The 4,947-nt window shown below is 45.4% G+C and overlaps 1 pseudogene; it reads left to right on the plus strand.

Moving 5' to 3' along the window:
- Nucleotides 1-2,659: 2,659 nt before the first annotated feature.
- Nucleotides 2,660-4,545, plus strand: LOC109678226 (RNA-binding protein EWS pseudogene; annotated as a pseudogene).
- Nucleotides 4,546-4,947: the final 402 nt, after the last annotated feature.

The following is a 4,947-nucleotide window of genomic DNA, read 5'->3' on the forward strand; positions in this document are numbered from 1 at the left end:
TAGAAGTAGATTTTCATGCCCGGTTTCCTTTCAGAATTCTATCTTGAGCTAGGGGTATGGCTCAAGTGGTAGAGCGCCTGTCTAGTGAGCATGAGACCCTGAGTTCTAACCCCAGACCACCCCAATAAAAGGAAGGAAGAAAGGAAGGAAGGAGAAAGAAAGAAAGAAAGAGAAAGAAAGGAAGAAAGAAAAAAAAAGAAAACAGTTCTATCTTACCTTAGGATGAAAGTAACTCAATGAAGAGCTGAGGATGCAGCCTGGGGATAAAATGTGGGCTTTGAACTCAAGACCCTGAGTTCAATTTCTAGTACAAAAAAGGAAAAAAAGAAAAGGAAAACAGAATAAATTAATGAAAGTAACACAGCTAAAACAAGAAATAATTTGGAAGGTGGAAATAAATAGGATTGTGGTTCAAGGCCAAACTGAGCAAAAAGTTAGCAAGACCCATTTCAACAAATAAGCCAGATACGGTAGCACATGCCTGTGATCACAGCTATTCAGGAGGCATAGGTAGGAGAATCATGGTTCAAGCCAGCCCAGGAAAAACCTGAGATCCTATCTAAAAATAACCTTAAAGGCAAAAGGGCTGGAGGCGTGGATCAAGTGGCACAGCACAAGTATAACACTCTGAATTCAATCACAGCACTGCCAAAATTAAAAAACCAAACAAAAACAAAACAGTGAGATCAGAACGATCAGCTTCACCAGTTCAGAGCACACATAAAATTACATCCCTTTAATACGCAAAGTGATGATACACTACTCAGTGCACCGATGAGCCCCATTCCCACTGCCACGGACATCACACCCACCTGGCTCTATTTTTATACTCATGCACTCTGCCTTGCCCCTCACAGCACCCACATGGCCTGGGCAACTGGATCAGGGTTAGCAGCCCCCTGCATGACAGTGCTCCTGGTAACACTGCTACCCTAATCGTCTGGCTTGGGCCTGGGACGCTTGGAGTATTCTCTGAAAACCTCAGGCCTGACTCAATACAGCTGAAATACTCTAATAACGCTGTATCCGAAGAGGAAAGGAACACTGCAATCCCAATATCCTGTGGAGAAATCTTGGTTCCTATGCAGTTTCCCTTCCCTCTTCAAGTCATTAAAAAATGTTTGTGCAGTCATGCCTATAGTTTTGGCTAATCAGGCAGCTGAGGCAGGAGGATCATTTGAATCCAGGGGTTCAGGGCCAGCCTGGGTAATATACTGAGACCCCCATCTTGAAAAGAAAAAGAAGTCATACTGCATCTTATCCCAGAGCAGTAAGTGCCTAATTAAGAAGGGCTACTGAGCTAGGTGTGGTGGCTCATGCCAGTAATCCTAGCTACTTAGAAGGCTGAGATCAGAAGGATAGCAGTTCAAGGCCAGCCCAGGCAAGTAGTTCGAAAGATGCCATCTCCAAAACAACAGAGCAAAATGGACTGGAGGTATGGTTCAAGAGGCGGAGTGCCTGCTTTATAAGCGCAAAGCCCTAAGTTCAAACCCCAGTCTCACCAAAAAAAAAAAAAAAAAGAGAGAGAGAGAGAGAGAGAGAGAGAGAGAGAGAAGGACGAAGGACTTCTGAAATGATTTGTTGTAAGATGAGGTGCCTTGTGATCTCCAACACTAGACACAGAAGCAGGTAGAAACACATAATTGGCTGCTTGTGGCTTTTGAAAATGCTCAATTGCTTACCCCATCAGAAAACCACTACAAAGGAATTTAAAGAAGTGTCTCCTCAGATATTATTAGTTACGAAGGGAAAAATAGTAACTATTGTCAAACAGTAAGTTGACCAGGTGATCAATGTTAACTTTGTCTACTAGATTAAAACAGAAGAAAGCCAGTGGCTCACTCCTGTAATCCTAGCTACTCAGGAGGCAAAGATCAAGAGGATTGAGGTTTAAAGCTAGCCCGGGCAAATAGCTCATGAGACCTTATCTCAAAAATAACCAATATACACACACACATGAAAGGGCTAGTGGAGTGACTCAAGTGGTAGAAGCGCCTGCCCAGCAAGCATGAGGCCCTGAGTTCAAACCCCAGTATGAGGAAGAAGGAGGAGGAAGGAGGAGGAAGTCTGAGGCAAGAGGATCCCGAGTTCAAAAGCCAGCCTTGGCTATATAGCAAGATCCAGTTTCAAAAAAAAAAAGAAAGGAAAAAGAAACTAGGAAAAGGACTGGGGGTATAGTTCAGTGGTACAGTGCTTGCCTAGATGCAAGAGGACCTGAGTTCATCCCCAGAACTGCAAAACAAACAAACATTAAGAAGAGCAAACTAAACCCAAAGCAAGCATAAGGAGGAAAATAATAGAGTGGCAATAAGTGAAACAGAATAGAACAACAGTAGAGAAATGCAGCTAAACCAAAAGTTGGTTCTTCAAAAAGATCAACAACTTGACCTCAGAATGAGAATGAGAAGACTCAAGCTACTAAGTCAGGACTTAAGGAGACATCCCTGCAATATACAGGGGGTGAAGGATTGAAGGGAACGCTGGACAGCTATAACTTAGATGAAAGGGGCATGAAGTACCAAAACAGCCAGAAAAAGCCAGAAAATCTACACAGGCTAACAAGAAGTCAGGAGATGGAACTGGTAACTTAAAAATGTCCCACAGAGAGGAAAAGCGAGAGGGAGATGGACATTAAGAGAACAAGGAGGAAGGAGAGAAAATGGCACTTACGGATTATAGTACCTCTGGCCAAGCTGCAGTCCAGCAAGGCTACAGTGCTTACACCACCCAGCCAACTCAAGGATACGCACAGACTACCCAGGCATATGGGCAACAAGGCTATGGAACCTATGGACAGCCTACTGATGTCAGCTACACTGTCACCTATGGGCACACCACACATACGACTTCTTATGGACAATCTCCCACTGGTTCTACTAATGTAACTGCCCCCCAGGCATACAGACAGCCTGCCCAGGGTATAGCACTGGCTCAAATGACACCAACACTGCTATGGTCACCACCACTCAGGCCTCCTATGCAACTCAGTCTGCATTTGTCATGTAGCCTGCTTATCTAGCCTATGGGCAGCTGCTGGCAGCCGCTGCGCCTGAAAGACCACAAGATGGTAATATTCCTGCTGAGATTAGTCAACCTCAGTCTAGCTCAGGGGGTTAAAACCAGCCCAGGTTAGGACATGGACAAAGTAACTAGTTATTCCCAGGTTCCTGGGAGCTACCCCATGCAACCATTCACTGCACCGTCATCCTATCCTCCTACCAGCTATTCCTTGACTAGTCATGACCAGAGCAGTTGCTCTCAGCAGAACCACTGGGGGCAACTTATCAACCATGGGCAGCAGAGTAGCTACGGTCAACAAAGCACCTATGGCAGCAGCCTCCCTCTCTATCGGGATTCTTCAGTCAGGTTTCAAATCAATCTAGTCAACAGAGCAGCAGCCACAGGTGGCAGAATTCATTCTGACAGGACCACTCCAGTGGCATGGGTGTTTATGGGCAGGAGTCTGGAGGATTTTCTGGACCAGGAGAAAACCTGAGCATGCATGGCCCTGATAACCAGGCAGGGAAAAGAGAATTTGACCATGGAGGCATAAGCAGAGGGTGGGTGGGAAGGAGGACTCTGTGAAACGGGCAGTACCGGAGAGTGAGGTGGCACCAGTAAGCCTGGAGGGCCCATGGGCAAAGGACCCGGTCTTGACATAAGCCCTTTCATAGATCCTGATGAAGACTCTGACAACAGTGACAGTGAGACTCTGGATGATCTGGGAGACTTCTTTAAGCATTGTGGGGTTGTTAAGATGGAAGAGAGAACTGGGCAGTTCTCCTTGAACCACATACACCTGGACAAAGTAGCAAGAAAGCCCAAAAGCGATGCCACAGAATCTTATGAAGACCCGCCAATGGCCAAGGCTGCTTAGAGTGGTTTAATAAGAAAGATTTTTCAAGGAAGCAAACTTAAAGTCTTTCTTGGCTGGAAGAAGCCTTCAATGAACAGTATGCAGGGTGTCATGTCACCCAGGGAGAGCTGAAGGATGCTGTCACTACCCCATGGAGGTCCTGAAGGACTCCTAGGTCATATGGGAGGTAACAAGGAGACAGAGGAGGCTTCCCCCCAAGAGGGCCCCAGGATTCCCAAGGGAACCCTTCTGAAGGAGGAAACTTCTGACACCAAGCGAGAGACCAGCAGTATCACCTAGAGAACAGAATGCAACCAGTGTAAGGCCCCAAAGCCCAAGGACTTCCTGTTGCAACCCTTCTTGCCTCTTGGTGCTGATGGTGGCAGAGATGGCCCTGGTGGCATGAGGAGGGGTAACGGTGACTTCATGGATCATGGTGGTCCTGGTGAAATGTTCAGAGGCAGCCATGATGGAGACAAATGGCTTCTGAGGTGGCCATGGCATGGACAGAGGTGGCTTTGGTGGAGGAAGGCAAGGTGGTCCAGGGAGGCCCCAATACCTTTGATGGAACACATGGGAGGAAAAAGAGGCAGACATGAAGGACCTGAAAAAATGGATAAAGGTGATAAGCACGTCAGGAACGCAGAGACCCCCCCAGAGTTGTATTGACTATCAGAATTATTATTTAAATCAGAAAATGTTTTAAATTTATAATTCTACAACATTATGATTAGTCCTTCTCTGTACTTTATTTTTCCCCATTTGTGAAGAAACATTAAAACAAGTTAAATGGTTGTATCTAGTTTTTCCCTCTTCTTTTACAGATGGCTAAGACTTTAACAATGGGAACCCCTTGTAAGCATGCTCAGTGTCTTTGTCGAGAAACAAGAGGGCCACTAACTGTGACAGTGTTCATGGTTGTGATGTTTCTTTATTTTTAAATAAAATTCTAAATGCTTATAAATGGTCAAAAAACAAAACAAAACAAAAAATAAAACCCAAAAACTTCCCACAGAGGAAAAACTGCGGCCCAGAGGACCATATTGGTAAAATCTACCACACGCTTAAGAATAATTACACAAGCCCTTCAC

The sequence above is a fragment of the Castor canadensis genome, chromosome 14 (genome assembly GCF_047511655.1).
Source record: "Castor canadensis chromosome 14, mCasCan1.hap1v2, whole genome shotgun sequence".
Lineage (NCBI taxonomy): Eukaryota > Metazoa > Chordata > Mammalia > Rodentia > Castoridae > Castor > Castor canadensis.